The 12,160-nt window shown below is 49.3% G+C and overlaps 1 pseudogene; it reads right to left on the bottom strand.

Annotated features, from left to right (window-relative positions):
• Positions 1-12,160, bottom strand: part of LOC101537474 (mitochondrial ribonuclease P catalytic subunit-like) — a 117,646-nt pseudogene that overhangs the window by 88,922 nt on the left and 16,564 nt on the right.

The following is a 12,160-nucleotide window of genomic DNA, read 5'->3' as shown; positions in this document are numbered from 1 at the left end:
TTTTGTAATAAATCAGTGATCTAGTGAATTAAATGGGTTTCCTGAGCCCTGTGCAGCCTGAATTATAATCTAAGCTTGTGATGGACATGAGAGGGACATGGGAGGCTCTTATGTATCCTAGCTGGCTAGAAGAAGCCTAAACTCCAGCGGGAGGCTCTCATCTGAGGGGGAGGGTGGTCTTACTTTTCTGAGTAGACATTGCCAGAATAGAGATACATTCTTGGACATGCTACTAGTGTCCAAGAATTGTATGTTGAGGTAGAGAAGGCCTCCCCACCCATGGAATCAGGTTCAGAAATCCACCACTATATCAGCTTTGAAGTTGAAGGGGACAGAAAAATGACCTGCTACACAGAGAAACCCTAGTCTCGCTACCAGAGGCTACCAGCATCAGGGAGTGGAAAGGCCCCAACCTTGCTTGTCTCTGGTAGAAATGGAACCACAGCTAGACCCTTAGCTGCAAGGCCCCATCGCTCCTCGCCCTACAAAGCTGTTAACTCCAATTCCTTATTCACGAGGGCTGGAAGACGCCAGCGAAGCCAATTGCCTCAGCGTCCCTGGCCTTCAAACCAGGAACTCCCTCCAAATCTCCCTGCGCCTAAAGATCAGGATGACAGTTCCTGCCTTCCCCCAACTGGGTAGAGTCCCAGCTCCAGGTAAAGGAGCTAAGCTCCCGGGGAATAACCACCTACAGTCTATCCCTTGATTCGAATATTCCACCCCTTCCGAACAGAAGGAAATGAAATGAGTAACCCATGTCCACTTGGGTCAGCGGCCTTCCAGATGTCCACTTCCACCATGAAAAGTGTACTGGACTTCCCTTTCAATAAACATACTCGGTTTTCAGAGCCTCTGGAACAGTCATAAATTGCTTTGCATTTTGTCCCAAGAGTCTCATCCTGTTCCCATCGAAGCTAGCAACTTCCTGACACATTCCCATCCCAAGGGACCCGCATGTCTTCCAGCAGAGTCCGTCCTTTTGGGAAATCATGAAACACCTCCCAACCCCACACTTCCCCACATCTGCCCCAGCAGTAACTGCCTCCTCTCTGAACTCAGATGTCTCTGAACTCACATTTTCTGGCCATACCTTGGCCTAGAATCTCTGAGAAAAGGCTCAGGATTCAGGTTCTAACAAGACCAGATGCTGTGCTCCCCAAATATGAGATGTGCCAACCTAGACCTGATGCCCACATGCCAGCACTGAGAATGTGTGCCTCACAGACCAAGGCCACATAACAAGTCCTGCCAAAGCAGAAAGGATGGGGGTGGGGGTTGGGTGGGCTAGAATGGGCATGTCTGTGTTCAAAAATTTAGAAGCACTGTCTATTCCATGACTCTCTTAGGACATCCTAAGGGTCTGTGACACCAGCGTATCGGAGACCACGAGGAGTCCTACAGGCAGAGCTTGTTGAACTTCTCTAGTCTGTCCTTGGTTTGAATTTTATTATTTGTTTGTGTGGTTTTGATTTGGGTTTGGGGGCCATGTCCAACAATGCTCAGTCAGGGCTTACTTCTGGCTCTGCACCCAGGCATCAGTCTTGGTGGAGCTTGGGAGATCATCTGGGGTGCTGGGCGTTAAACCCAAGTCAGCCTTGAGCAAGGCAAATGCTTTACACACTGTACTATCTCTCCAGCCCCTTGTTTCAACTTTAATTGTGGGCCTTTCCTTTTGCAAATTGTCTGTTGCTCTTTCAAGGAATAAGCAATGAGAAATGCTTCAGGAGAGTTGTTCACCCTCCTCAGCCCCCAAACCCTCACTTCCTGCATATCTATTAGAATGAAACACTCAAAAGTTCCTATCAGTAATTCAGGAACCACAAGGGTAGCTTTTGAAAATCCTTTCCAGGTCTATACAGTCTCTATGGCACAACTCCCTGGAACAGTCGTATGTGAATGGCGCCCTCTGGAATTGTGTGATGTTACAGCCCTACAGCCTGCACCAATTGCCAAATAGAGAACTAATGAAGAGTTGAGGAATGAAAATATGTCCCTCTTTCAGAAAGCATTTAGAGGCAAGGGGCTTAGGGGAGGTGCGTGAGACTGGGGAGAGAATTTTCAAGACACTCTACTTTTAAAACTGCATGGAAAGCATTCCAGAATGAACATTGCCAATTGTAACGATTCCAGTAAACAAAATTACATTGAATAGAATCATATTTCTGCTTCTTGAAGCTTAACTCATTTTACATTTTCAAAGCATTTGACAAGAACACTTTGTATTCAGGTAATGCCTTTCATTCCCCAAGTCTCAAGAATGTAGAGGGATTATTGGCAAGAAAATTTCTCCGCCATGGCCTATCCTTCCAGCATGATGGCGGATTTCTAGCAGAAGTTGGAAAACTTGGGGAACTGAAAATATCTATGAACTATTGAGATGTGGTGAAGTCTGGTCATCATACAGAGGACCCAGCTTGGACAGCCTGACCCTGAGCATCCTATTTCCATGAATTATTTGAATAAAAATATAAGGGGTGGGTAATCCCTGTACTCTTTGGGGTTCCTTTATGATTTCACAATGCATCACAAGAGGCTGACTGTCTGCAGCTCCCTCCCATAGCCCAAAGGTACCAGTTTGCCTTTGATGCTGGTTTCAGATTCACCAAGGAGCCAGAAATGAGACACATATGAGCGCTGGGCTTAGGGAGGTGAGAAGGGCCAGCTTTGCATTCCCTCCTACCTCCTTTGCTCTTACTGTCAAAGACATTTTGTTACTTTTTTCCTCAGGAGAAGAATGCACCTTTACTAGAGAAAAATTAGTACAATAGGAAATGCAGGAAGCGAAGAATCTCCCATTTCAATGCATTTCCCTCCAGTATTTTTTTCAGTGCAATTTGAAAAGCGAATTGAGATCACATCAACTTTATAATCTTGAATTCAGAGTTTTATGACAGATTGAGTGCTCACCCTCCTTTTCTCATCCCACATAAGCCGTGCACTCTTTTCACAGCTCCTTGAGTTTTTGTTTTTGTTTTGGGACCACATCTGGTGGTGCTCAGGGCTTACTCCTCGCTCTGCACTCAGGGATCACTCCTGGTGGGGCTCAGGGGACCATATAAGGTGCTGAGAATTGAACCCTGGTCAGCGGCATGCAAGCCAGTGCCTTCGCCACACTACCAACTTCTAGCCCCAACCCACACACTCTTAAATACCAAGGATTTAGTGTCTTTCTCAGAATGTGACTCTGGCCCTAGCACAGAGCCTGATCAACAGTAATATTCTTCTTTTCTTTTTTTTTTTTTTTTTGGTCTTTTGGGTCACACCCGGAGATGCAAAGGGTTTACTCCTGGCTCTGCACTCAGGAATTACTCCTGACAGTGCTCAGGGGACCATATGTGATGCTGGGAATCAAACCTGGGTCGGCCACATGCAAGGCAAATGCCCTACCCGCTGTGCTATCACTCCAGCCCCAACAGTAATATTCTTGAATAAAGCAACAATGAGCCTGATTTCATGGAGGGGAAATACACCAGATCACATATGACCTTTCCTAAGTGAACCTGAAAGTCACCTCCAACTTTTCATTGTTATGAACAAGGCAGCGATTCTGCCATACTAATGCTTTTCCTGGGCTGGAGCGATAGCACAGCGGGTAGGGCGTTTGCCTTGCACGTGGCCGACCCGGGTTAGATTCTTTCGTCCCTCTCGGAGAGCCTGGCAAGCTACTGAGAGTACCCCACCGGAACGGCAGGTGGGCAAGCTACCTGTAGCATATTCGATATGCCAAAAACAGTAACAACAAGTCTCACAATGGAAACGTTACTGATGCCTGCTTGAGCAAATGGATGAGCAATGGGATAACAGTGCTACAGTGCTAATGCTTTTCCTGTTAGGATTTCTTCATAAGGTGTATTCTTGACAGGACTGTGCAGCTTTGAGTGCCAGCCATTAACGGTGTCCAACCTCTGTGGTATACCTACATCGTATCCTTCTCTCCCATACTGTCACTCCTGGGACCACATTCCAAAACTACCACTTGCCTGCACCAAATCCTGCATCAGGCTCCACTGAGAGAATCCAAACAAAGGTCATTCATTTTTAGCTGAAGTCTGAGAAGCACAATTACAGGATGACTTCCTTTAAGACTTGGGGTATGTACTATCTAGCAAGTCCTTTCCAAGTCAGGGCTTTCAACGCTTTTACCAACGCTTATTTTCACACAAAGATTTAGACTATGAACTGGGCATTTAGGTAGAGGTGGACACAAAGCAGAAGGGCCATCAGCCCGCGGAATCATTAAGCAGTTTCACTGCAGTTTGCTCTTCTCTGGTTCATTTGTCTTCGTTGTTTGCCTGGCTTTGTCTCCCTGCTTGTTCTTGGATGTGGGCCAGTGGTTATAGAGTTCTCTCTTTTGTCTCTACAGATGGAAGGGGAAGGGGGACAGGAGGCAGCGGGGAAAGGAACCGTGGAAGTGGAATGAGTAAGATGACTCTGGAATAATATTTCCGTCTCGGTTCTCTGGAGCAGCATTGGCTGCTTTTATTTTCAGGGGAAATGAAAAGACACAGACTGTGCTGGAGGCAGGTTTTTTGTAATATTAGACCCTCGCAATTGGGGAGGAGTGGGGTTCCAAAGTGAGGCTGCGTGTTTGGGGATTGTCATAGCGACCCGGAAAGCAGGTCTGCCCTTGGGAAGCTCAGGAATGAAGCTTCTCCCTAGCATTGCTGCTCAGGCCAGGGCAGCACATGGGGAGAGGCCCAGGCCTTTGTCCTGAAAATGAGGAACAAATCATTCCTTCCTGCCCCAGATGAGCTGGGAAGCTGGGACGCCTGGTCAGCTGAGCTGGAAGAACCCTGGAGGTGGAAGGGGGGGGATTTGGGCACTGAAGTTTGTGTCTGGAAGAGAAACTCCTTTCTATTCTTTTGGGTTTTGTTTTAGTTTGTTTTTTGGGGGGTTGGGAGAGCTTTTTTTTGGCTTTTGGGGGGTTATACCTGGTGATGCTCAGGGGTTATTCCTGACTCTGTACTCAGAAATTACTCCTGGCGGTGCTCAGAGGACCATATGGGATGCCAGGGATCTAACCTGGGTTAGCTGCATGCAAGGCAAACACCCTGACAGCTATACTATTGCTCCAGCCCCTCTACTCAGTTTTTATACATTTCATGTGATTGAGTTTCCCTCCTGCCTTGTTTTATTTTATGCAGATTAGAGAGAAGGAAGTTTGTGTTGAATGTTAGTTTCAAGGCAACTAAGTTGGACATGTAATGTCCAGAGCATGTCAGATACCTCCCCGTTATCCTAGTTCCATAAAGCCTTTCCCAACCCAACCCACCATTTCAAACAGTCTCTTCTCTCATCTGGGGAATTCTGGCTCTTCCATAAATCCATGCCAGGTAGGACCCATGTGGAGAGAGCTGCAGGGCACACACCGACATGATGTAGGTTTGGTTGATGCAGAAGCAACGGTAGCAGAGTTGTAGGTCTGGTTACCACAGAAGTAGGTATTGCATGGACCTCTGTGTACAGACAATGTTTTTCCTTTTCCTTCTGGGCATACAGATGGACAACACTCCTCTCCCTCTCTGGCCTTGAGGTAGGAACACGTGATTTAGAGAGACGAATGTACCCATCATTTCCAGCCAAATTCTGGCCCTCCATGCTTTGTCTTTCTGCCATTCTTGAAACCAAACATGCAGGACTCCAAAGCCCAAAAAGATGGAGGGAAAAAGATGCCCAGGTCCTGTGACACAGCTTGAGGTAACCTGCCCAGGTCAATGGGGGACTACCTGGAACATTGCATGAGTAGGAAGTCATCTTTCATGCTGTGGAGCCGTTGGCATTTAGAGCTGTTTGTTATGACCGGTATTGTACTCAAACTTCAAGAGTCAGATTCTTCCCAATGTATTTGTGTCATTGCACCTGATGATGATACACCTGGGTGGTTGAGACCCTCTGCCGCTTGTCCTGCCAAGCCCCCACCCAGGCAGCTTCCATAGAGATGCACTCCATCACAGAGAAAGCATAAGAGCATGCCAGTCCCCAAGCGCTGATAGAACTTTACAAGAAAAAATCCAACCCTATCAAAAAATGGGGAGAAGAGATGAACAGGAACATCTTCAGAGAAGAAATACAAATGGCAAAAAAGCATATGAAAAAATCATATATCACTAATCATCAGGGAAATGCAAATCAAAGCGACAATGAGATATCACCTCACCCCATCAGAAAGAATTCATCAGAAAGAACAACAATAATCAGTGTTGGTGAGCATGCGGAGGAAGGACAATCTGAGCATTCCTCAAAAAAACTAGGAATTGAGCTTAGTTTGACCCAGCAATTCCACTCCTGGGAATGTACCCCCAGAGGGCCTAAAAGCACAAAGCAGAAAAAGACATCTACACTCTGATGTTCATTGCAGCACAATATACAATGGCCCAAATATGGAAACAAACCAAATGCCCACAAACAGATAACTGGAAAAGAAAGTATGGTACATATACGCATAGAATACTACTCAGCCATAAGAAAATATAAAGTTATGTAATTTGCTGCAATATGGATGTATCTGTTGAGTGAAATCAATCAGAGGGAGAGGAACAGATTCAGAGCAATCATTCTCATGTCTGAGATATAATGGAACTTCATAGGGGAGGAGAAGAACTGGTCTTCAGCAGGAAGCTTGGTCCTGGGGCAGCAGGGAGAGTGAAAGGTTAGGGAAGGGAAGACTGGGGCAGTGAGGGAGGAGAAAAGTGCCTGTCACAGAAGCATTCTGGGGGAGTGGGAGGCAAACTGGGGACACTGGTGGAGGGCAGGGGGCACTGGTAAAGGGATTGGTATTGGGACAGTATATGCCTGAAGCCCAATCATAAATATCTTCATAATTCACGGTGATTCGATTTATTTTCAAAGGAGCATGCCATGTGTAGCCAAAGAGGCAGTATGGTGGGTAGGGCTTTTGCCTTGCACACAGCCCACCTGAGTTCAATGGCTGGTGCCCGAGCACTGCCAGGAGTAATTCCTGAGTGCAGCGCCAGGAGTTGTCCCTGAGCACGCCATGAGCTTGGGGTTTATACTGGAACCGAGTGGGAAGGAGTTCCCGCCACTGAGCTTCCAGGCTTCCAGGTCTGGTCTAAGCCACAGCTGCTTAGGAAAGTGCCGTATGACGCAGAACAAACCCTACCACGCTTCACACACACACCCTGCATTTCTCCACGCTGCTGTCCACACACGCATGAAAGGCTGCCTCGCCCTCCTCTTGGTCAGACTGATCCCTTTCGAACCTCCCCTGCTCACCTTCTCATTTCTGTTTCCTCATCAGTTGAGCTCCGTGCAGGAGCAGTAAGGAACCCTCCACTTTCTCCCTACAGTCAGCCCAGATTTCCGCCCTTCCTGACCCCCCGCTTCCGGTCACCTGATGAGAACAGAGCAGTCTCAGCAAGACCACCAAGGCATGAATTCCTAAGGGCTGCCCTGGAGGATTGTGACAATGCAGGAATTATTGTCATCCGAATTACACACACAGTGATTGCCAGTTGCACCACTGATGATTCAGCTATGTTCAGTCAATACTTTTGTCTTTTATAATTATATATGGTTTGGGAGCCACACCAGGTGATCCTTGGGGCTTTCTCCTGGCTCTGTGCTCAGGGATTACTCCTGGCAGGTTCGTGGGATCTTACAGGATGCTGAGGATTGAACCAGAATGCGCTAAGTGTGAGGCAAGTGCCCTAACCACTGTACTATTGCTCCAGCCCCAGCCAACTTCTTAACACCTTTTGCCTCCTTGTCCCCTGTGATCTGTGTCTAGGAACTGTCCCAGGATGCTGTGGGGATGGTGGAGGTGGAATGTGCCCGGTGGATGTTAGCACCCAGCCACCAGTAAGCCATGCTGAGGTTCTGAACTTGCAGCTCTGTTCGACAACAGTAGGAAATGCAGAGTCCAACCCTATGGCATAAAGTAGGGTAAACTGAGGCCCCAACCACCAGCCACAGAGGCTGTTCAGGATCTCACTCTCGAGTTTCCTGGCCAACTTTGAGGTGACCTTGAAGGAGGAAGTGCTGTACCAGGCGCCTCCAGCTGAGTGTTGCCGGCACCAGGGAAACAGCCCCCCCTCGTCCTGCAGGGGGGTGGTGAAGGTTAATGAATTGGGGTTTGTGAAGTGCTTTGAGATCCCGGATGAAAGGCGCCTATGAAGTCCAAAGCGCAGAGATGATTATGAAACCGCCTTGCCTGGGGTCAGACAGCGCAGGACAGGCGCGGCAGAAAGGGAAGACGCGTTTCCTTTCTTCCATTCCCCTGCCAGAACAACCGAGAGTGTCACCTGCTCCTGTGAAGAGGGGCCGTCCCTCTGCGGGCGGATGTCCTCGGGCCTCCACGTCCTGTCTGCTTCATCAGAGCACCCTGAGAGGACTGACCCAGCTCTCCCCAGCGGGACTCACCTGAATGGCAGGCTGCTCCCTGCTGGGGGAGGGGGTAGCGGAGGGAGGGGGGGGACTCTGGCTTCAGGGGGGTTTAAACGCTCAGGGAAGCTGCCCTACGTGGAGCAGAACACCCTTCTGCACTGCAGACTCTCCTAGACACAGGGACGGTCTCTGCTATGCCAAGTGCGTCTTCAACTATAAACCGGGTCTCAAAATGGGTCTTGGTACTGGCCATCCTGGCATGGGGACACAGGGGGTGTGACTATACTCTCTTGCCAGTTCCTTCCGGTTGCTTCTCTCCTTTGCCCTATCCTGGTCCGCCTACCTGGCCATCCCAGCGTTGGTTTTACACACACACCCTTCCACACTTTTGTCTTTGCCTTCCTTGCTGTGGACGCTCGTGTAGACGCCTCATTACAATGCAGACACCTGTCACTTGCGTATGTCAGCGTGGCAGTTGCCGCACTGATTAGTTAAGATGAAGACAAAAAAAAAAATACAGTGCCATATAAATAAAAAATTAGAGACTGTCACGGTGTTGTAAAATAGGTCCCTCTTCCGAGGCTGGATTGCCCCCCGCCCCCACCCACCCAGCAGCCATCCCTCTATTTCTGAGGCGTCCCAGCTCCGAGAAATGCTTCTAATGTCTTGTTTTTAGTGATTAAGTAGTTAATGATTTAATGAACTAAAAAAAAAAAAAACTCATTTGTTGCTTCCCCTGGACTTGGAGAAAACCTCAAAGAGCTGATTTTCTGTGTACCTCAGTCCAATATTGCTACCTGCTGGGATTGGAACACGGTCTCTAAATAAATTGCGAGTGGCCTTAGGCGGGTGCTGGAGTCTCCCTTTGATCCTGCCCGAGTGGAGGAAGTCAAATGTTCAATCAATCAATCACGTTCATAACTCGCAGCTACAATCAGGCTGACAACAGCCTATTATTTATTTTTAAAATCATATATTTCATTATTGCAAAACACACAGGCTCTCGGGAGGGGGAAGAGACTAAATTATTGATAAGCCAGAGAGATGATGGAGTTTGTTGTTCCTGCCATGCTTGTCACTAACTATTGTCAGGAAGAATTTACTAAGATGGAGAGTCAGGAGCGTTGGCCAGGAAAGCGTGTTGTGCCGCCGCAGAGACAGGAGAGAAAAATCTAATGCGTGTTCTTGCTCTCTCTCTTTCTCTGTCTCTCCGTCTCTGTCTCTCCCCTTGCATTCTGGTAGCAAAAAGCAGCCGAAGACAGAAAAGATTCCTATTGTAAAGCAAGACTTGAAAAGCCCCCTGATTTGATTGCTACAGAATCAGAGATCTGGGTCTCAAAATAGCGCTGTGTCTGGGAAAATCATTTCTGCTGGTGTCTGTGCATTCCTGGAAATAACAATCGTAACTCTCCAGAATTCCCACCCGGACAGGAGCCAGGCATATTTATTTGGAGTTGTGTGTCAGCTTAGGGTGGAAGCCATGGGCAAATGCTGGGTTGAGGCCAACTTTGGGGTTCATCCCTGCTGTTCCCCCCGAAAGACCCAACCTACTCTTGGAATATCTGGGAGCATGTGCAGTGGAGGCATCTTCTGGGGGATCTGCCTGGATTTGTGTCATGGGCTCAGGAGGAGAAGCCCCTTCCCCTGTGCACTTCTCTTTTCTGTCCTTGCAGCGAATGGCTCTGGAGACCTGATGACGCTCCCAGCTGTATCTCGTTCCTGTCCATGAGCAGCAAGAGTGGGTCTGGGGAGGGAGATGTTTTATGCACTGTCGCACTGTCATCCCATTGTTCATCGATTTGCTCGAGCGGGCACCAGTAATGTCTCCATTGTGAGACTTGTTGTTACTGTTTGGGGCGTATCAAATACGCCACGGGTAGCTTGCCAGGCTCTGCTGTGGGGGCGGGATACTCTTGGTAGCTTGCTGGGCTCTCCGAGAGGGATGGAGGAATTGAACCTGGGTGGGCTGCATACAAGGCAAACACGCTTCCCGCTGTGCTGAAGGGAACTGAAACGTTTGCTTCTGCTGATCCAGCTCTGGCCAAAATCCAGCATGGCTGTGTGGAATAAGCCCACCCCATCCATACCCCACTTTCCCAACTCACACCCCTACTTCTCTGTTCATACTGCCCCCCTATTCATACACCCCTTCCCCGTTCATACCCCACCCTCGTCCTTCAATCCCCCTCCCCATTCATATACCCCCTTTCCCACTCATACCCTCCTTCCCCATTTATTCCTCCTCTTCCCAGCTCATACCCCCCTTCCTTGTTCACACCCCGCTGGAGCACACACACCACCTGAGTAACCCTGGAAGCGCCATCAGAGCGCCAGTGTAGCTCATTTTGTGCTTGGAACTATTTTGCTGCTTTCAAGCAAAACTCCTTGCTTCAAGCATGGTGGAAATTGGGGGCTGCTGGTGTATTCTGGAACCAAAGTTCCTCCAAGAGGAAGGAGCATTCAAAATCCATCCGTTCAGCCTCTCCCTCCCCTTCCCGTTCCGCGGATTTGAAAATGGAGCATCAGAAAAATGAGATCCGCCAGGGCTGTGGCAGGAGGCCAGGCACCCTTAGCCCTCTCCTCGCCCACAACCTTCCCTGAGAGACTCGGGGGCTGCTAACACGGTGAGAGTCAGGAAAGAGCCGTGGGGGTCCTGGGCAGCTGCACAGCCAATGCCCCCCTGCTCAGGTGCATTCTTCCAGCCCCAGGTTCCTTTCTTTTCAAACAACAGAACCCCATGGAGAACCCCTGGAAGACAAGAAAGTTTAATTAATCTCAGATACTCCCAGTGCTGGCCCAGACAATGAGTGGGCCATGACCAGGACAGGAAAGAAACTTGAGAACCCCATGGAAGAGCCTAATTTCCTCTTGCAGCGCTGCCAGCGCCCTACCTGTTCCTCTGGGCTGGCACAGCCCCCGCTTGGGCACACGTGCCGTCCATGACATGACATGGGGTCCACATGCGGTCAACTCTATTTCATTTGTTCTATTCTTTGGGGTGGGAACATCTATCAGCACCGCCCCGTGGCACGTGGTTCAGGCAGTGCTATGAGTCACCCAGGTGGGCACCGCAGGGGACCAGGCAGTGCAGGAGATGGAACCCAGGGCCCCCCAGGGGCCAGGCTTGAGCTCCAGTCTTTGAGTCTCCAACCTAGAACCCCACCGCAGGCCTTTGCCTTTGTTGTATGAGCATTTGGCAGCCCACATTGGCGTCTCTGGGAGCGGAGTTGAACACTAACTACAGCCGTGGCTCCGGACACACCCAGCCCTCATCACTCAGGCTACGGGGGAAGCGACTCTTCCCTGGGAACCCGGGAGACCTCTGCTGAGTCCGCGAGTCATCCCACCCCGCCAACACCAACCTCGATTTTCTAGTCTGAGAACCGGAGCTAAGTTGTTCCTTGTCGCTCCACCAGCTGGAGCACACTGCATTGGGGGTTCCAACTCTGTTAGGAAGGGAGAGGAGCGGGGAGCACGGCAGAGATGCCCCGTGCTGGGGGATTATTTGGTGGTGGGAATTTATTTCGGATGAGAGAGCTTGTTGCAAATATAAGATTACATTGTTAATTACCTTCAGATGCTGACCTATGTCAATAAGCCGTTTCCCTTTTCTGGGATGGGAGGGCTTGGGGCTCCGAGAAAGGGTGGGGTGGGACGCTTTCACTTCCTGGCAATGACTTTTTGAAGCAGTTTCAAGGAAATTTTTTGAGGAGGCAGAAAGAGCTGCTCTCTCTGGCTGGCTGCAGGGGGAGATTCGTAGGACCTGCCCCTTCTCTTTCCTCCCGTTCATGGGCTGGAGAGGGGGGGATTTGTCTGC

Source organism: Sorex araneus, chromosome 11 (assembly GCF_027595985.1).
Source record: "Sorex araneus isolate mSorAra2 chromosome 11, mSorAra2.pri, whole genome shotgun sequence".
In the NCBI taxonomy this organism is placed as follows: domain Eukaryota; kingdom Metazoa; phylum Chordata; class Mammalia; order Eulipotyphla; family Soricidae; genus Sorex; species Sorex araneus.
This window is presented reverse-complemented; position numbering and strand designations above follow the sequence as displayed.